The 21,842-nt window shown below is 37.9% G+C and overlaps 1 long non-coding RNA gene across 1 annotated transcript in view; it reads left to right on the top strand.

Moving 5' to 3' along the window:
• Positions 1-21,842, top strand: part of LOC144578919 (uncharacterized) — a 286,071-nt gene that overhangs the window by 240,132 nt on the left and 24,097 nt on the right. Inside the window, exon 3 of the long non-coding RNA XR_013525467.1 lies at positions 3,915-4,043. This is a non-coding gene — a long non-coding RNA (uncharacterized LOC144578919). The remainder of the gene's footprint in view (positions 1-3,914; positions 4,044-21,842) is intronic.

The raw sequence follows: 21,842 nt of genomic DNA, 5'->3' as shown, positions 1-21,842 counted from the left end.
TAGTCTCAGAGATTAAAAAAAATCTATATCTGATGACACCTAATTTTATTAAGGTGATTGTTTTCCTTCTAGTCACTTTGGCCAAATATGCTTCTATCAAAGCTTAGTTCCCAGTCTATTCTACCCTAACTACCTCCACCTCTTCAAATGTCATTCAAAACATATCTTCTCTCCCTGCATCTCCAGAATAACTTCCTGACTGTTATTCCTACTTCTAGTTTTGATTCCTGGAAGTTTATTATCAACATGAAAATCAGAACGGTCTTTTAGAAACATGTCAGATCAGGTCACTACTGAAGTACAAATTTAACGTTATAATTTCTGTTAAAATGCACTTTCTCAAGAACCTTTCATGGACAATATGTTCAATACTGAAAATTTACTTCTGTAATCCCCTATTTAGCCCTCCGAATTCTTCTTCTTTGTTGTAACTTTTTTCTTTTTACTTTGTTTTCTTAGACAATTCTGTGTGAAATACTTCTTTTAATTTATTAATTCCACACAATAATGTAAGCTTAATTAAAGCATGCATCTCTCATTGTGAAACTGATTGTAAATTTCAGGTGTCAAGAGTAGCCCCTAACACATAGTTCATACACACTAGTTGTTGCTTAAATGAGTAAACCAAATAGTCCTTTTAATAAATAAGCATGTTGTATCTCCAATGTATAATGTTTCTTATTCCATTTTAAAACTAACAAAATTGTTATAGTGTTGCAATTTTGCAATTATGTACATTTTTCTGATTATTCATTTTAATATTTCTCATATATTATTAAATCGTGTTTGTATGTCATTAATATTACTTGTCAATATTATATGTTGTAAATGTCTTCTCTCAATTGGTAACTGACTTTTTTATGGTTTTATAGATATCTTTTGGTGAACAGGTGATACTTAAATTTACCAGGTGTTTTAGTTTATTTTTTAAATAAATTTTCCATGCTATTTGTTTGCATTGTCTTTCTACTTCAAAGACAGGTGTATTTTCATCTATATTTTGTCTAAAATTTTAACAACTTAATTTTGATATTTAAATTATTGAACTATTTAAATTTTTGTGTATAGTTGAGGCTGAAAATGTTCTTTTTTTCCTTTTTACATAATTTTAATATCCCTTTCATGAATAGCTCCTCTCTTTTACATAGCTCCATCATGTTACCTGGTCATTTATTAGCGTTACATAGATCTGCTATGGAACAGACATAAGTCTGCTTCTGAGCACATGCTGTTATACAGGCGGTTGATTTGTCTAATTCTGTATAATTACCACATGATTTTAATTATTGTAGTTTCAAAATTAAATCTGATATCTGCTAAGGGATTCCACCTTTATTCCTTTGCATTCCTATGTGCCTTTGTATTTCACTTTTCATTAATAATTTGTTTCAGTTTTTTAAATCTACTTCGATAAATAACACTGACCTGCAATTATTATATTTTCTTGTCTTGCTTTTCATCTGAAGACTCACACAATGCATTAGAAAATTAAAATATTGTGTATTCTCCAGAATACAAAAGATTTGTAATATTAGAAATAACGATTCATGAAATGTTTGGCATAAATTGGCTCCATAGGCATAGGGGTAAGGTCCAGTGTGTTTCCTTTTTAGATTGATTTTCAGAACTTGCTCTATAAAGTAAATGTTTGTCAAAAATTAAGCTTTTGAGATTTCTGCTTAAGGTAATTTTAGTTTTATTTTTTTCAAAATATTTCTTCACATGCTGGTTTAAAATTCATTAATGCTGCTTACGTTCTTTTAAAAATCATCTTTGTATTTTATTATGCTTATTTAATATAAAATCTAAGGTACATAAAAATTGCCAACTAGTTTGCTAAACATTGAAGAATTGTAAAATGATCTACTGCTACAGCATAGTTATTCTCAAACTTTAGTGTGCATTGTAAGCACCTGGGAAGCTTGTTAAAACAATTAGCTGGGCTATGCTTCTGGAAAGTCTGATTCATTAAACGAGGTCTAAGAACGTGAAACTAAGAACTTCACAGGTAATGCGGATGCTGCTGGTCCATAGAAAACATTTTGAGAACCTCATTGGTAGCAGATGCTATCGTTACATTGTTCTTGTCACACTGGTCCACCCTGGGTTCTGCTGATAGAGCAGTGGGCATCTCCTATTTTAATTGTCAGCTTTCCATCTAAAGCACACTTTCTTCTTGCTAAAGTATTATTCCAGAGCCAGAAAGTCTCCTTTGTCAATGCACAAGGAAGCCTGAATTTCCCAGAGATATTTGGTGATAACCTTCAAGCAATAAAGCCTGCATAATATTATTCTATGGGTCATTAACAAGTATGAGCTCCAGTTGTCTTTGGCAGTGACTCATTTGCCAAGTCATTCTTTATTGTCCTTAATCCTTCTGGTCTCACCTCTCCACTTTCACACGGTGTTCCCTAGGACCATCTTCAAATCAACTACCTACTTCCCATACGCCAGTACTGCCTCATTGTTTACTTTTGAGAGAACAATAACTAAGGCAGTTATTTGACACTAGTCTTAGAAAGGATAACATCCTGTTAGAAATCTCAAACTGATTCACTTGATGCAATTGAAGACTAGAAATTGTTTGGTATAAACAAGGATGTAATAATCATGGGGAGCTATAGAATAAAAGCCTGTAAAACTATAATCCATGATGGATTCGGATTAGGAGCACACAGAATAATAAGAAATAGCTTATTTGAAAGCTCTGGCTTTTGAAAGATATGGGTACAATGGCAATTTTTACATTGTGGAGTTGTATTGTTTTTGTTGACTGCCCAGAAGACGCGAGAAAGTAGATTGTCCAACACAGTATGTAAGAAGGCTTAACACTTGACTTGGCAGGATGAAGCTACCCTGAAAATCAAGCAATTAATAGTTTCTGAAAATTAAGCAAAAAACTGTAAACTTGGAAGATACAGAAAACCCTCCTCTCACTCAATAGTCAATAGCTTGACTAAATCACCTGGAATTGGTCTTGATATACTGCTAGGATAGATATTTAGAACTTAGACATGACATAACTCCAGTCAAATACGGTAGGAGCATTAATATATCTTGAAAGAGTTTTAGTAAACATTCTGAGAGTTTAGTAGAGATGATAATTTTAAAGTAGGCATACTGAGAGAAATTGAAAAGAAAAGAATCATAGAACTATGTTCCCTGAAAGGTGCAGTTAGCACAAAAAGGAACATAAAATAAATGATGCAACGGGGTTATATATAACACCACAGAAATTAAAAATTAATAAAAGGAAATTGATATCTCTTGAGTGAAAATAGATCAATAGCAAACAAGAATGTATGGCTAAGAAAGACCAAAATCGTGCAAGATGAAGGCAGATGTCAGTCAACAGGTATAATATACAACACACACACACACACACACACACACACACGCACACAATTATTTACTCAGTTTTTGTATCTGAACCAGTTTTTAGAGCCAGATCTTATCAGTTGAAGGGGAGGTGGAATTATCTTCAGGATGGAATCTGTAATATCAAATAAAGACTGTACAATAAACATTTGTGGAACCAGTTGGGTAAGGGAACCAGTTTATATCAGTTTTCAAGAGCTTATTGTTTGCATCTTTGCTCAACTCTGTCTTTACTATGATCATGTTGGTATCTTAAAATCAGCCGTGGTGGGTGTAGCTAAACCAAATAATTTTTTAAAATGCTACAAATTAAGGTATTTTTTTTCTGTTTGCCTAATGCCCTAAAGGGAGTAGGTCGTTTGAAAATTGTAAGTAGACTACAGCTCTTACTGGTTTCCCATTATGACTGCACACTGAGGGAAGGGAAACACCCAGCTTCTTAAACTTCTGCTGGAAACAGGCTTTGAATTAATGACTCCCACACTCCAATTCAGCTCCATGAAGACGCATTCTGTGTTCATTTCTTCGGTTCCTAGGTGTGCAACAGAAATCTTATATTGGCAGCTGACAGAATACTCACATGACTTGCCAATCTATGGGTTACAAGCCGTTACGATGGAATAAACCAAAGGAAGCTCCTGAAAATTACTTCTTCAGTCAAAAAAGTAAGTCAAAATAACTACCACTTTTCAGGTAAAATTATGTAATTAGGTGCCACCATATAAAATGTAAGTAACAATAGAGGTCATCAACCATATTATATTCTTATTCAATTAATGGGTTTAAGTTCTAAAAACTAAATAAATGAAAAGAAAGAAATGGACAGTGAAAAGTGAATTATATTCCATAATTTCTGACTTAATTGAATATCAGTTTCTGTTCAAGATGTGCTATATTTAATTTTATAGATTAATAAATTAATAGCCTCTGGCACCTGATTTATAGTTCTGTTGAATCAATTCCTTAGATACCCTTCAAGAAAAAGACTCAAACATTGTTCACATTCACTTGGGAAGTAGTACATTACCACTGAGTTGTCCCATGGATATACTTTAATTTTTCTGTTTTTACTCATACAGCACAAAAGAGCCTAAATATCTTAGTCTTCTGGAGAATATTGCATTGATCCACTACATTAGTGACAGAAATTTGATGCCCTCCCTTTGTGTTCCGGTAATTTATTGCTGCATAACAAATCAGTCTAGGAGTTAATGTCATAAAATAATCCTTTTATAATTTTGTGCACCTCAGCTGAAACATTCTGTTCATGGGATTTGTAACGTGAAGAAAAATCCAGGAAGCTAGGTCACTATCTAAACCAAGGCCCCAGACATAATACCCCAGTCAAACCACCCTATCTCCAACTGTTCAATCCTACTGGTAAGGAGTAAATTATTGAATCAGGGAAAGAAAAAGGTGTTTCCTTGTTGAGATTCACTCAGGGTGGCTGGCAAAAGATTAGGGAAAGTTAGAAGATTATAGTCTCAAACCTTTTGGAAGGCTGAAATGTTTTGATGGAACGGGCTGAAGGCAGCCAGTTCATTACGTAAGAATTTTAAATCATAGGATAAATGATAGGGACAATAAAGCTTCCCCAATTAATGTTTACCCCACATTCCTTTGTTACTACTCAAACTGTTTGCTCATGTAAACTTTGTGCTCGATGGTTCTGTTAGGGGAGATCAAAGAGGAATTATCATTTAATGGTGTTTACTCTGGGCACCAGAACCTACAGCTTTTATCATTCATAAAACCACTCTTTTAACCATGTTAATTATCCACAAGTATGTTGACTTAGAACCTCTGTTATGAAATCTATCCTGAATAAATGCGAGGAGGTACAGGGAGGCATGGTCAGGTAGCTGCAACTGTCCTCTGAAAGCAGCTGACAACCATCCCTAGCCCACTCGGATTCACTGTATCCTAGTGTGTGTGAGTGCATTCATTAATCAGTCGTTGAGTCGGGGTCTACAGGACGGACCTCCACAGGTGGTGATCGACGTCTCATTTCCTTCCAAGCAGGTTCCAAGATGAGCAACATAGTGGTACTTCTTGGTAGCTTTAGAAGGTTAATGACTCAAAGTTACTACAAACAAGGGACAAATTCCATCAGACACTGGTTAAAAACTCCTGCAAAGGATCTGTTGACTCTCTGATACTTGCCTGGTACAAGCACTTGGGTTAACTGAGTGGGCTCCTGTGATCTGAGACAGTGTCTCAGGTGCTTGAAGTTGTAAGCCAAACAATACTCAGCTTAAGGAATTCCATCTTGTTTTAAATTGTCTGAAAACTTTCCCCAGCATAACTTTACACTAACAAAAGGAGAAACGTTGTTAAAAAGTTGTTGAAAATTGTTTTGAAACTGGCAACAATAGACAGAGAGACCTGGAAGGTCATCATGAACTCCTCTTTAGACCCTTTGCATTTGGAAACTGAAAAACACAAAGATGTGATTGTAAATATGGACATCACTACTGCTATCAACTCTTCCACTGAGAGATACCAGCAGGAAAGTGAAGTCCTCTACTAAACATCCCTCATCTTACACAGTGACCGTTCTTCCACGTGGTAGGTACTGCAAAATGTCTACTACTAATCAGTAAATTTTCTGTACCTGTAAATCATATACCAAACTGCATAGTGCCAATAAAATCATTAAGCAATGTTTATAATTATATTATAATTATAATATAATAGAAATCCAGTCTATTCTTTTTGAAATTCCTTATTCTGTTTTCACAAACTTCAAGGCTATAAACAGTCTACTTGGGAAATGTAAACATTTCCAACACCCACAGCAATTTAAAAGATAGCATTGAACTTTAATAAGGCACCTGAACTATAAAAACAGGCTGTGGAAAGATTAAGTACGGTAATGTGTCATTTAACAATGAGAATATGTTCTGAGAGATGCATGGTTTGGTGATTTTGTCGTTGTGCAAACATCATGGAGTGTACCTATACAAACCTAAATGGTATAGCCTATTACACATTCAGTCTATGTGACATAGCTTATTGCTAGTAGGCGACAAAGCTGTATTGTATGCCATTATTCTGAATACTGTTGACAATTCCAAGACAAGGGGTAAGTATATGTGTATTTAAATATATCTAAAATAGAAAAGGTTGAGTAAAAATATGAGAAAAAATGGCAGAGCTATGTAGGGCACTTACCACGAATGGAGTTTACAGGACTGGAAGTTGCCCTGCAGGAGTCAGTGAATAAACAGTGAGTGAATGTGAAGGCCTAGGACATTACTGCATGTGACTGTAGACTATAAACACTGTATACGTAAGTTATAGTAAATTTATTTTAAAAGGTCTTTCTTCAGTTGTAACTTTCCTACTTTTCAACTTAGATTTTTTTAACTTTTGGACTTTTTTTGTGATATCACAGCTTAAAACACAAATATTGTGCAATGGTACACATTTTTTATATCCTTATTCTATAAACTTTTGTCTTTTTTATTTTTCATTTTTAACCTTCTGTAATTCCTTATTACAAAGTGAAACACAAACACACATTCTAGCCTACGTCTATGCAGGGTAAGGGTCATCAATATCATTGTCTTCCACCTCAACATATTTTCCCACTGGAAGGTCCTCAGGGGCCAAAACACACATGGAGCTGTCATTGCCTATGATAAAAATGTCTTTTTCTAAAATACCTCCTGAAGGACCTGCCTGAGGCTGTTTTAATTATTTTTTAAGTAGAAAGCATACACTCTGATATAACAATAAAAGTGTAAGCTAGGAAATACATAAACAAGTAGTGCAGTCGTTTATAATCATTATTATTATATACTGTGCATCATTATATGTGCTGTGCTTCTATACAACTGGCAGCATAGCAGGTTTATTGACACCTGCATCACCACAGGCATGGGAGCAATGTGTTGCACTATGCCTTTGAAATGACTGTGATGTCACGAGGTGATATGAGCTTTTCATCTCTATTATACACTTAAGGGACTGTCCTGCTGTATGTAGTCTGTTGTTGATAAAATGTTGTTATGAGCACTTGACTATACAAATAATACCTAAATAAGTGTTGGGGATGGCTTAGTTGCCTATACATGATTAAATGAGATTAAATGATGTATCAAAATTTTTCATGTTGATCAGATAGTAAAAGCTTGTCAAATGCTAGGAAGTGGCCTCATAGTCTCAGACCCACTGTCCCCCTCCACCCAACAGCATTGCTCTGTAGCATTAAATATCCCCAGGATATCTCCATGCCAAACATTGCAGGTCCCTGGAGGAAACACTAATCTATCTCTTCTCCCTCCTGCCTCTACATTCCCTGGAGCCTACCCTCCAGTCAGTCACCATAACAGAGATAAGTATGAGTCAGAAATGTAGTTTTGACATCTTGTTATTTTGGCTCAAGTATTAATAAACATATTCTTCCAGGAGTAAATTTTAAATAGCTATGTGCAATGATTGATATAATATTTTTTTCTGTTCCTAACATCCTGTAACATAATTTTTACAAGTTTTATTCAGGTGTAATTTTCATACAAAAAATTAGATCTGTTTTAAATATACTTTGATGAGTTTGACAAATGTATATGCACATGTTACCACCATGCACCAAGATGACATTTATTCTTAAAAAAAAGTAACTAGTTCAGACATAAGAAGGCACCAAGAAAATTCATTTTAGCATGAACATTATTTTTAAAGTTTTCACTTTTTTTTTCAGAAATATTAAAAAAATCTAATTTTTTTTTATTGGAATTGATAATACATATGGGATTCCAAAAATAACTCTAATTAAAAAAAACTCAATTCTATTTTATTTTCTAGATCACAGTTTCCACTCATTTACTAGTTTATTAATTATTATTGATAAGGATATATTGTCCATATAAAATAGGTTGCTGGCAAATTCTTTTTAAAACATTTTGTAGGTTTAAGAGGTAGAAGTGCATTTTTTGTACATGAACACCTCATATAGCAGTGAAGTCCAGGCTTTTAGTGCCACTGTTACCCAAATAGTGTACATTGGATACAATGCGTAATTTCTCATCTCTCATCCCTGACTCACTCATCCAAGTCTCCAATGTCTATTATTCAACTCTCTATGTCTATGTGTACACATGGTTTAGCTCCCGCTTAAAAGAGAATATATGGTACTTGAGTTTCTAAGCTGCTTTACTTAAGATACTGGTCTTCGGTTCCACCCATGTTGCTGCAGAAGACATGTTTCTTTCTTTTTAGTCTGAGTAGTTTCATGGGATACCTACACCACATATTCTTAATTCAGTTATCCAGTAATGGATAATTACATTGATTCCATAATTTTGCTATTGTGAAAATTCGGCAGTAAGCACCCAAGTGCAGGTGCCTTTTTAATGTTATTATTTATTTCTCTTTGGGTAGATACTCAGTAGGAGGATGGCTGGATCAAAAACTAGTTCAATTTTTAGTTTTTGAGAAATTTCTGTAGTATTTATTTTTATTTTTTATTTTTACTTTTTGAGAAGGAGTTTTGCTTTTTCAGCAGGGCTTGAGTGAAGTGGCACAATCTTGGCTCACTAAAACCTCTGGCCCCCAGGTTCAAGCAGTTCTCCTGCCGCGGCCTCCTGAGTAGCTGGGATTACAGGCTCCCCCCACCACGTCCATCCAATTTTTGTATTTTTTGTAGAGATGGCGTTTTGCCATTTTGGCCAGGCTGTTCTCAAATTCCTGACCTCAGGTAATCCACCGGCCTTGGCCTCCCAAACTGCTGGGATTAAAGGCATAAGCCACCATGCCTGGCCCTGTATATTTCTTTTTTTTTTAAATTTTTTATTGCATTTTAGGGTTTGGGGTACATGTGCAGAACATGCAAGACAGTTGCATAGGTACACACATGGCAGTGGGTTTTGCTTCCTTTATCCCCTTCACCCACATTTGGCATTTCTCCCCAGGCTATCCCTCCCCACCACCCCCTCCCACTGGTCCTCCCCCTTTCCCCCCAATAAACCCCAGTGTTTAGTACTCCCCTCCCTGTGTCCATGTGTTCTCATTTTTCATCACCCGCCTGTGAGTGAGAATATGCGGTGTTTCATTTTCTGTTCTTGTTTCAGTTAGCTGAGAATGATGTTCTCCAGATTCATCCATGTCCCTACAAACGACACAAACTCATCATTTCTGATTGCTGCATAATATTCCATGGTGTATATGTGCCACATTTTTCCAATCCAGTCTATTATCAATGGGCATTTGGGTTGATTCCAGGTCTTTGCTATTGTAAACAGTGCTGCAATGAACATTCGTGTGCATGTGTCCTTATAGTAGAAAGATTTATAGTCCTTTGGATATATACCCAGTAATGGGATTGCTGGGTCAAATGGAATTTCTATTTCTAAGGCCTTGAGGAATCGCCACACTATCTTCCACAATGGTTGAACTAATTTACACTCCCACCAACAGTGTAAAAGTGTTCCTTTTTCTCCACATCCTCTCCAGCATCTGTTGTCTCCAGATTTTTTAATGATCGCCATTCTAACTGGCGTGAGATGGTATCTCAATGTGGTTTTGATTTGCATCTCTCTGATGACCAGTGACGATGAGCATTTTTTCATATGATTGTTGGCCTCATATATGTCTTCTTTCGTAAAGTGTCTGTTCATATCCTTTGCCCATTTTTGAATGGGCTTGTTTGTTTTTTTCCTGTAAATCTGTTTGAGTTATTTGTAAATTCTGGATATCAGCCCTGTGTCAGATGGGTAAACCGAAAAATTTTTTCCCTTTCTGTTGGTTGCCGATTCACTCTAGTGACTGTTTCTTTTGCCGTGAAGAAGCTGTGGAGTTTCATTAGGTCCCATTTGTCTATTTTGGCTTTTGTTGCCAATGCTTTTGGTGTTTTGGGCATGAAGTCCTTGCCTACTCCTATGTCCTGGATAGTTTTGCCTAGATTTTCTTCTAGGGTTTGTATGGTGCCAGGTCTTATGTTTAAGTCTTTAATCCATCTGGAGTTAATTTTAGTGTAAGGTGTCAGGAAGGGGTCCAGTTTCTGCTTTCTACACATGGTTAGCCAGTTTTCCCAACACTATTTGTTAAACAGGGAATCCTTTCCCCATTGCTTGTTTTTGTCAGGTTTATCAAAGATTGTATGTTTGTAGATATGTTGTGTTGCCTTCAATGCCTCTGTTTTGTTCCATTGGTCTATATCTCTGTTTTGGTACCAGTACCATGCTGTTTTGATTACTGTAGTCTTGTAGTATAGTTTGAAATCCGGTAGTGTGATGCCCCCCGCTGTGTTCTTTTTGCTTAGAATTGACTGGGCTATGAGGGCTCTCTTTTGGTTCCATATGAAGTTCATGGTGGTTTTTTCCAGTTCTGTGAAGTAAGTCAATGGTAGCTTGATGGGTATAACACTGATTATTTTGGGCAGTATAGCGATTTTCACGATATTAATTATTTGTAACCATGAACATGGAATGTTTCTCCATCTGTTTGTGTCCTCTCTGATTTCGTTGAGCATTGGTTTGTAGTTCTCCTTGAAGAGGTCCCTTACGTTCCTTGTGAATTGTATTCCAAGGTATTTTATTCTTTTTGTAGCAATTGTGAATGGCAGTTCGTTCTTGATTTGGCTTTCTTTAAGTCTGTTATTGGTGTAGATGAATGCTTGTGATTTTTGCACCTTGATTTTATATCCTGAAACTTTCCTGAAGTTGCTTATCAGTTTCAGGAGTTTTTGGGCTGAGGCGATGGGGTCTTCCAGGTATACTATCATGTCGTCTGCAAATAGAGACAATTTGGCTTCCACCTTTCCTACTTAAATACCCTTTATTTCTTTTTCTTGCCTGATTGCTCTGGCTAGAACTTCCAGTACTATATTGAATAGAAGTGGTGAGAAAGGGCATCCTTGTCTAGTGCCAGATTTCAAAGGGAATGCTTCCAGTTTTTGCCCATTTAGTATGATATTGGCTGTTGGTTTGTCATAAATAGCTTTTATTACTTTGAGATACATTCCATTGATACTGAGTTTTTGAGGGTTTTTAGCATAAAGGGCTGTTGAATTTTGTCGAATGCCTTCTCTGCATCAATTGAGATAATCATGTTCTTTTTGTTTTTGGTTCTGTTTATGTGGTGAATTATGTTTATAGACTTGCGTATGTTGAACCAGCCTTGCATCCCTGGGATAAATCCTACTTGATCATGATGAATAAGTTTTTTGATTTGCTGTTGCAATCGGCTTGCCAATATTTTATTGAAGATTTTTGCATCTATGTTTATCATGGATATTGGCCTGAAGTTTTCTTTTCTTGTTGGATCTCTGCTGGGTTTTGGTATCAGGATGATATTGTTCTTATAAAATGATTTGGGAAGGATTCCTTCTTTTTGGATTATTTGGAATAGTTTCAGAAGAAATGGTACCAGCTCCTCTTTGTGTGTCTGGTAGAATTCAGCTGTGAACCCATCTGGACCTGGGCTTTTTTTGTGTGGTAGGCTCTTAATTGCTGCCTCGACTTCTGACCTTGTTATTAGTCTATTCATCATTTCAACTTCCTCCTGGTTTAGGCTTGGGAGGACACAGGAGTCCCGGAATTTATCCATTTCTTCCAGGTTTACTAGTTTATGTGCATAGAGTTGTTTGTAATATTCTCTGATGATGGTTTGAATTTCTGTGGAATCTGTGGTGATTTCCCTTTTATTATTTTTTATTGTATCGATTTGGTTGTTCTCTCTTTTATTTTTAATCAATCTGGCTAGTGGTCTGTCTATTTTGTTGATCATTTCAAAAAACCAGCTCTTGGATTTATTGATTTTTTGAAGGGTTTCTCGTGTCTCAATCTCCTTCAGTTTGGCTCTGATCTTAGTTATTTCTTGTCTTCTGTGGGTTTTGAGGTTTTTTGATTTTGCTCCTCTAGCTCTTTCAATTTTGATGATAGGGTGCCAATTTTGGATCTCTCCATTCTCCTCATATGGGCACTTATTGCTATATACTTTTCTCTAGAGACTGCTTTAAATGTGTCCCAGAGATTCTGGTATGTTGTGCCTTCGTTCTCATTGGTTTCGAAGAACTTCTTTATTTCTGTTTTCATTTCATTGTTTATCCAGTCAACATTCAAGAGCCAGTTGTTCAGTTTCCATGAAGCTGTGCGGTTCTGGGTCGGTTTCTGAATTCTGAGTTCCAACTTGATTGCACTATGGTCTGAGAGGCTGTTTGTTATGATTTCAGTTGTTTTGCAGTTTCTGAGCAGTGCTTTACTTTCAATTACGTGGTCAATTTTAGAGTAGGTGTGATGTGGTGCTGAGAAGAATGTGCATTCTGTGGATTTCGGGTGGAGAGTTCTGTAAATGTCTATCAGGTTTGCTTGCTCCAGGTCTGAGTTCAAGCCCTGGATATCCTTGTTGATTTTCTGTCTGGTTGATCTGTCTAATATTGACAGTGGGGTGTTAAAGTCTCCCACTATTATTGTGTGGGAGTCTAAGTCTTTTTGCAAGTCATTAAAAGCTTGCCTTATGTATCTAGGTGCTCCTGTATTGGGTCCATATATGTTTAGGATTGTTTGCTCTTCTTTTTGTATTGATTTTTTTATTATTATGTAATGGCCTTGTTTGTCTCTTTTGATCTTTGTTGCTTTAAAGTCTATTTTATCAGACATGAGAATTGTAACTCCTGCTTTTTTTTGCTCTCCATCTGCTTGGTAAATCTTCCTCCATCCCTTTATTTTGAGCCTTTGTGTATCCTTGCATGTGAGATGGGTTTCCTGGATACAGCACACTGATGGGTTTTGGATTTTTATCCAATTTGCCAGTCTGTGTCTTTTGATTGGTGCATTTAGACCATTTACCTTTAGGGTTAATATTGTTATGTGTGAATTTGATACTGCCATTTTGATGCTAGCTGGCTGTTTTGCCCGTTAGTTGTTGTAGATTCTTCATTATGTTGATGCTCTTTAGCATTTAGTGTAATTTTGGAATGGCTGGTACTGGTTATTCCTTTCTATATGTAGTGCCTCTTTCAGGAGCTCTTGTAAAGCAGCCCTGGTGGTGACGAACTCTCTGAGTACTTGCTTGTTTGCAAAGGATTTTATTTTTTCTTCACTTCTGAAGCTCAGTTTGGCTGGATATGAAATTCTGGGTTCAAAGTTCTTTTCTTTAAGGATGTTGAATATTGGCCCCCACTCTCTTCTAGCTTGTAGTGTTTCTGCCAAGAGATCTGCTGTGAGTCTGATGGGCTTCCCTTTGTGGGTGACCCGACCTTTCTCTCTGGCTGCCCTTAGTAGTTTCTCCTTTATTTCAACCTTGTTGAATCTGACGATTATGTGCCTTGGGGTTGCTCTTCTTGCGGAATATCTTTGTGGTGTTCTCTGAATTTCCTGCAGTTGAGTGTTGGCCTGTCTTGCTAGGTGGGGGAAGTTTTCCTGGATAATATCCTGAAGAGTATTTTCCAGCTTGGATTCATTCTCTTCATCACATTCTGGTACGCCTATCAAACGTAGGTTAGGTCTTTTCACATAGTCCCACATTTCTTGCAAACTTTGTTCATTCCTTTTTGTGGTTTTATCTCTGATCTTGGTTTCTCATTTTATTTCATTGAGTTGATCTTCGACTTCAGATATTCTTTCTTCTGCTTGGTCAATTCAGCTATTGAAACTGTGCATGCTTTGCAAAGTTCTCATATTGTGTTTTTCAGCTCCCTTAATTCATTCATATTCCTCTCTAAGTTATCCATTCTTTTTATTATTTCCTCAAATCTTTTTTCATATCTTTTTTCAAGGTTCTTAGTTTCTTTGCATTGATTTAAAACATGTTCTTTTTTAGCTCACAAAGTTTCTCATTATCCACCTTCTGAAGTCTAATTCCCTCATTATGTCACAGTCATTCTCCGTCCAGCTTTGTTCCCTTGCTTGTGAGGAGTTTTGGTCCTTTCTAGGAGGCGAGGTGTTCTGGTTTCGGGTGTTTTCCTCCTTTTTGTGCTGGTTTCTTCCCATCTTTATGAATTTATCCACCTGTCGTCTGTGTAGTTGCTGACTTTTTGGTTGGGTCTCTGAGTGGACACCCAGATTGTTGATGATGAAGTGTTTCTGTTACTTTGTTTTCCTTCTACCAGTCTAGCCCCTTCTCTGTATGACTGCTGAGGTCCACTCCAGGCCCTGCTTGTCTGGGGTGCACCTATAGCAGCTGCAGAACAGTGAGGGATGCTACCAGTTTCTTTTTCTGCTGTCTTTGTCCCAGAATGATGCCTGCCAAATGTCAGTCTTTTGGATATATAGGGGTCAGGGAGCTGCTTGAGGAGACAGTCTGTACTTTATAGGAGCTTAATTGCTGAGCTGTGAGCTCTGTTGTTCATTCAGGGCTGTTAGGCTGTTATGTTTAATTCTGCTGCAACAGAACTCATAAAAAAAACCTTTTTTCTCAGATGCTCTGTCTGGGGGGGGTTGGGGCTTTATTTATGAGTGTCCATTGCGCTGTCCTGCCCAGCTAGGAGGCAGTCTAGTCACTATTTGCCTGCCAAGCTCCGCCCTGCTGGTGTGAGGTTCGCCCTGTTGCTGCAGGCTCTACCCTTCTGCTGCAGTCTCCGCTCTGCTGCCACAGGCAACGCCCTGCGGCGGAGTCTCTCTGTTGTACTGGGTTGCCTTGGCAATGGCAGGCTGCATCAGCAATGGGCGTGTACCTCAGTAGGGGCCATTTGCCTCTGTAATGGCGAACACCCCTCCCCCACGGCCCTCGCCCTCAGGGACCCTCTCCACCGGGAGCGTTTGGAATTGCCGTTTTGTTTGTCCCACTGTGCTACCTCAAACGCTGTGTCCCTGGAATATCCTGGCCTGGCTCACTGTCCAAGTCCCGTTCAGTCTCAAGTTCAGCCCTCTCAAGTCTCAGGTTGCTGGTTCAACAGGGCACCCGGACTGGTGCACTTTGTGTGGAATGCTGTGTAGCGCCCCTACAGTGTGGGCCCCTGCCGCACCAGCTGCCAGCTGCACCAGGCAAAACCTCTGCCTGGCGTCCCGCATCTCTTTTATACCTGGGAATTTTCCCATTCTGTGGACAACAAAGATCCGTCTGGAAATGCGGCCCTGACTCATCTCTCCCTGCATTGACTGTGAGCTTCAATCCTGGGTTGTTCTCACAGCGCCATCTTGAGTCCTCTCTCTGGCCCTGTATATTTCTACAGAGATTTTACTAATTCACTTTCCCACTAATGTGTCTAAACATTCCCTTTTCTCTACACCCTTACCAACATTTTTAACATTTTAATAATAGCCATTCTGATTGATATAAGGTAACTTCCCATTGTGGTGTTAACTTGAATTTCTCCAACACTTAGCAATGTTGAACATTTTTTCATATGCTTGTGGCCCTTGTATGTTTTCTTTTGAAAAAAATCTCTGTTCATGTCTTGTGCCTACTTTGTAATGAATTTTTTGCTTCTATTTTGCTTTGTTGCTGTTGTTTCTTTCCTTTAACGTTTATTTTAACTTCCTGGATACATGTGCAGTTTGATACGTAAGTAAACATATGCCATGGTAGTTTGCTGCACAGATCAACTCATTACCCAGGTATTAAGCCCAGTATCCATTAGCTTTCCTTCATGATTCTCTGTCTCCCCACCCCCAGACAGGCCCCAGTGTATGTTGCTCCCCCACCACATGTCCATGTATTCTCATTGTTCAGCTCCCACTTATAAGTGAGAACTTGTGGTGGTTGTTTTGTTTCTACATTAGTTTTCTGAAGACAACAGCTTCCAGCTCCATTCATGTCCCTGCAAAAACATTATCTCATTTTTTTTCCAGCTGCAGTATTCCAGGGTGTATATGTACCATATTTTCTTTATTGAGTCTATCATTGATGGGCATTTGGCTTGATTCCATGTCTTTGCTATTGTGAATAGTGCTTCAGTGATCATACACATGCATGCATTTTTATAATAGAATAATTTATATTTCTTTGGGTATATACACAGAAATAGAATTGACTGTTGAAATGATATTTCTGCTATTAGGTCTTTGAGGAATTTCCATACTGTATTCTACAATGAGTGAAGTAATTTACATTCCCACCAACAGTGTAAAAGTGTTTCTTTTTCTCCACAGCCTCGCAAGCCTCTGGTGCTGCTTGGCCTTTCAATAATCATCATTCTAACTAGTGTGAGATGGTATCTTATTGTGGTTTTAATTTGCTTTTCTGTAATGATCAGTTATGTAGAGCGTTTTTCATATTTCTTGGCCACTTGGATGATGACAGTTTCTTTGCCATGCAGAACCTCTTTAGTTTAATTAGATCCCATTTGTCAATTTTTGCATTTGTTGCTATTTCTTTCGGTGTTTTTGTCATAATATATTTTCCTGTGTCTATGTCCTGAATGGTATTGGCTAGATTTTCTTCTAGGTTTTAATTTTTTTTTTTTTTTAATTTTTGGGTTTTACATTTATATCTGTAATCCATTTTGAGTTAATTTTCATGTAAAATTAACTTGGTATTTGTCTATTCAGGGGTCCAGTTTTTGTTTTCTGCAGATGGCTAGCCAGTTCTCCCAGTACCATTTATCAAATCAGGAATCATTTCCCCATTGCATGTTTTTTGTCAAGTTTGTAGAAGATCGTGCTATTGTAGGTGTGCAGTCTTATTTCTGAGTTCTGTGCTCTATTTCATTGGTCTATATTGTTTTTGTAACAGTATCATGCTGTTTTGGTTACTGTAGCCTTGTCATATAGTTTGAAGTCAGGTTGTGTGACCCCTCCAACTTTGTTCTTTTTGCTTAGGATTGTCTTGGCTATTTGGACTCATGCTGGGTCCATATGAACTTTAAAATAGTTTCTTCTACTTCTTTGAAGAATGTCAATAGTAATTGAATGCAAAAAATCATTGAATCTACACATCACTTTTTCACAATATTGATATTTTTTATCCATGAGCATGGATTTTTTTTCCCATTTGTTTGAGTCCTCTCTGATTTATTTGAGCACAGGTTTGTAGTTACCCATGAAAAGCTTCTTCACTTCCCTTGTTAGATGTATTCCTAGGTATTTTAGTCCCTTTGTAGCAATGGTGAATGAGAGTTTATTCATAATTTGGCTCTCTGCTTGCCCATTCTTAGTATATAGGAATGCTAGTGATTTTTTGCAGATTGCTTTTGTATGCTGAAACTTTGCTGAAGTTGCTAATCGGTTTAAGAAGCTTTGTGCTGGCCGGGCATGGTGGCACATGCCTATAATCCCAGCACTTTGGGAGGCCGAGGCCAGTGGATCATGAGGTCAAGAGATCAAGACCATCCTAATTAACATGGTGAAACCTCGTCTCTACTAAAAATACAAAAATTAGCTGGGCATGGTGGCGTACGCCTGTAGTCCCAGCTATTCGGGAGCCTAAGGTAGGAGAATTGCTTGAATCTAGGAGGCAGAGGTTGCGGCGAGCTGAGATTGCACCACTGCACTCCAGCCTGGGTAATAACAGCGAAACTCAGTTTAAAAAAAAAAAAAACAAAAAAACTTTGTGCTGAGATGCTGGGTTTTCTAGATATAGAATCATGTCATCCGCAAATAGAGACAATTTGACTCCCTCTCTTCCTATGCAAATATACTTAATTTCTTTCTCTTGCCTGATTTCCCTGGTCAGAACTTTCAATACTATGTTGAATAGGAGTGGTAAGAGAGGGCATTCTTGGTCTTGTGCTCTGTTTCAAGGGGAATGCTTCCCAATTTTACCCATTCAATATAACATTGGTTGTGGGTTTGTTATATGTGACTCTTACTCTTTTGAGTAATGTTCCATCAATACCTAGTTTATTGAAAGTTTTAAACATAAAGGGATGTTGAATTTTATTAAAGGCCTTTTCTGCAACTATTGAGATAATCAAGTGGTTTTTGTCTTTATTTATGTTTATGTGATGAATTACATTTATTGATTTGTGTATGAAGAACCAACCTTACATCCCTGCAACTTTATATCCCTGGAATGAAACCAACTTGATCATGGTGGATAAACTTTTTGATTTGCTCCTGGATTTCCTTTGCCAGTATTTTATGGAGGACTTTCGCGTCAATGTTCATGAGGGATATTGCACTGAAGTTCTCTATTTTTGTTGTATCTCTGTCAGATTTTGGTATCAGGTTGATGCTGGTCTCATAAGATGTCTTATGAAGGAATTCCTCCTTTTCAGTTGTTTGGAACAGTTTTGGTAAAATGGTGCGAGCTCTACTTTGTACCTCTGGTAGAATTCTGCAATAAATCCATCTGGTTTTGAGATTTATTTTTGGTTGGCAGGCTATTTACTAGTGCCTCAATATCAGAACTTGATATTTGTCTATTCAGAGAATAAATTTCTTCCTGCTTTAGTCTTGGGAGAATGTATTTGTCAAGAAATTTATCCATTTCTTCTAGATTTTCTAGTTTATGTGCATGGAGGTATTTACAGTATTTTCTGATGGTGACTTTTATTTCTGAGTCAGTTGTGATATTCCTCTTATTTCTGATGGTGTCAGTTTGGTTCTCTCTCTCTCTCTCTCTTTTCATTAGTTTAGCTAGCAGTCTATCTATTTTATTTAATTTTTTCCAAAAAAAAAAAAAAAAAGCTCCTGCATTCAATGATGTTTTGAAGGGTTTTTCATGTCTTTATCTCCTTCATCTCTTCTGATCTTGGCTATTTCTTGTCTTCTGCTAGCTTTGGGGTGTGTTTGCTCTGGGTTCTCTAGTTCTTTCAGGTGTGATATTAGATTGTCAATTTGAGATCTTCCCCTCTTTCTCCTGTGGGCATTTAGTGGTATCAATTTTCCTCTTAACACTGCCTTAATTGCTTCCCAGAGATTCTGCATGTTGTCTCTCTCTTTAGTTCCAAGGAACTTCTTGATTTATGCCTTAATTTCATGATTTACCCAGGAGTCATTCACAGGCAGATTGTTCAATCTCCATGTAGCTGTGCGGTTTTGAGTTAGCTTTTTAATCTTGAGCTCTACCTTGATTGTGCTGAGGTCTGAGAGACTGTTATAATTTCAGCTTTTTTGAATTTGCTGAGAAATGTTTTACTTCCAATTATGTGATCAACTTTAAAGTAAGTGCCATGTGATGATGAGAGAATGTAATTCTGTTGTTTTTAGATTGGCAGTTCTGTAGATACCCATCAGGTCCACGTGATCCAGAGTTGAGTTCAGATCCTGAATATCTGATCAGTGGAGTATTAAAATATCTCACTACTATTTTAGTCTCTTTGTAGCTCTCTAAGAACTTGCTTTATGAAGCTGAGTGTTCTTGAATTGAGTGTATATATATTTAGGATAATTAGCTCTTCTTGTTAAATTGAACCCTTTACCATTATGTAATGCTCTTCTTTGTCCTGTTTGATCTTTTTGTGGCTTAAATTTGGTTTTGTCAGAAACTAGGATTACAACCTCTACATTTTTCTGTTTTCTATCGACTTAAACCTATGTGTGTCTTTGCATGGAAGACAGGTCTATTGTAGGTAGCATACCGATGGGGCTTGACTCTTTCATCTACTTGCCATTCTGTGTCTTTTTTGGAGGCATTTAGCCCATTTACATTTAATGTGAATATTGTTATGTGTGAATTTGATCTTGTCATCATGATGCTAGCTGGTTGCTTTGCAGATTTGTTTATGTGGGCACTTCATAGTGTCACTGGTCTGTGTACTTCATTGTGCTTTTTTAGTGGCTGGCAACAATTTTTCCTTCTCATATTTAATGCTTCCTTCAGGAGCCCTTGCAAGGGTGGCATAGTGGTGATGTATTACCTCAACCTTAGCTTGTCTGAAAAAATTATTTTTTTCCTTCTATTTTAAAACTTAGTTTGGCCAGATATGAAATTTGGGTTGGAAATTCTTTTCTTTAAGATTGTTGAATACTAACCCCCAAACTCTGCTGGCTTGAAGGGTTTCCACTGAGAGGTCTGCTGTTGGTCTCATAGGCTTACCTTTTTAGATGACCTGGCCTGTCCCTCTGGCTGCCCTTAACATTTTTTCTTTTATTTTCAACGATAGAGAATCCGATGATTGTGTGTCTTGGGATTGATCTTCTCATGGAGTACCTTACTGGGGTTCTACGGATTTCCTAAATTTGAATGTTGGCCTATCTTGCTAGGTCAGGGTGGTTCTCCTGGATGATATTCTGAAGTATGTTTTTCAAATTGGTTCCATTCTCCATCTCTTTCGGGTTCGTCTTTGAACACAATATCAAATTTATTGGAGGTTTTGTTTTTTTCTTTTTCTTTTCTTCCTCTATTCTTGTCTACATGCCTGATTTCAGTAAGATAGTATTCAAGCTCTGATATTCTTTATTTTTGTTGTCTATACATGTGATTTCATTGTGGATTTCTCATGTTGCATTTTTCAGCTCCTTCAAGGCAGTTATGTTTCTCTCCAACCTGGCTAATGTAGTTGTCAGCTTGTATTGTTTTATCATAATTCTTAGCTTATTTGCATTTTGTTAGATCATGCTCCTTTAGAACAGTGAAGTCTGTTACTACCCACCTTCCAAAGCCTAGTTCTGTCAATTTAGCTATCTTAGCCTTTGCTGGAGGAATGTTTCAGTCATTTGGGAAAGAAGTGGCACTCTGAATTTTCAGCATTTTCCAATGATTCCTTCTCATCTTTGTGGGCTTATCTGCCTTTGGTCTTTAAGGTTGCTGACCTTTGAATGGATTTTTTATGGGGTCTTTTTTGTTACTGTTTTCTGTTTATTTTTCTTTTAATTGTAAGGTCCCTCTTCCATATGGCTGCTGCAGTTTGCTGGGGGTTCACTCCAGACCCTAGTCACCTTGGTCCCTGCTGAACCTTGTGGTGTCACCAACGAAGGCTTTGAAACAGCAAAGATGGCAGCCTGCTCCTTTCTCTGGAAGCTCTGTCTCAGGTAGGCACCCACTCCTGTATGAGGTGTCTGGAGGCCCCTATTGGGAGGTCTCACCCAGTCAGGAGGAACAGGAACAGAGACCCACTTAAAGAAGCAGTCTGGCTTCCCTTTGGCAGAGCACGTGTGCTGTGCTGACTGCTCTGCGTCTCCAGATCCAGCAGCCTGGAAAGACTGTCACTGAACTGCAGAGACAGTGGCCGTTCCACCCCCCAGGCACTCCATCCCAGGGCAAGACCCAGAGTTCTGTTTATAAAACGCTGGCTGGAGTTGCTGTAATTCACATAGGGAGACCCTGTCCCGTGATGAGGGGTGTATTGAGGCCCTACTTTAAGGAGAAGACTGTCTGCCATCAGCACAACAGCTGTGCTGCATTGTGGGGAATTCCTCCCAGTCATAAGTGTTGAGAAAGGCTAAACAGTCAACTGGAACCTCAGGTACAGCAGCCACCCTTCCCCACAGGAACGCAATCTGTCTCAGGCTATCTAACCTCCTGCCACTGGCTGGCTGGAATTCCAAGCCAGTGAGTTTCACTTGTGAGGTACCATGGGAGTGAGGCCTGTGGAATGAGGCCTCTTGGCTCCCTGGATTCAGCCCGCTTCCTAGAGGAATGTGGGGGATCTCTTGCCTTGCCAGAGTTCCCAGTGCCGGAGTTTGCAAAATTCCTGG

The sequence above is a fragment of the Callithrix jacchus genome, chromosome 1 (assembly GCF_049354715.1).
Source record: "Callithrix jacchus isolate 240 chromosome 1, calJac240_pri, whole genome shotgun sequence".
In the NCBI taxonomy this organism is placed as follows: domain Eukaryota; kingdom Metazoa; phylum Chordata; class Mammalia; order Primates; family Cebidae; genus Callithrix; species Callithrix jacchus.
Note: the sequence above shows the minus strand (reverse complement) of the source record. Positions and strands in the feature narration are given on the sequence as shown.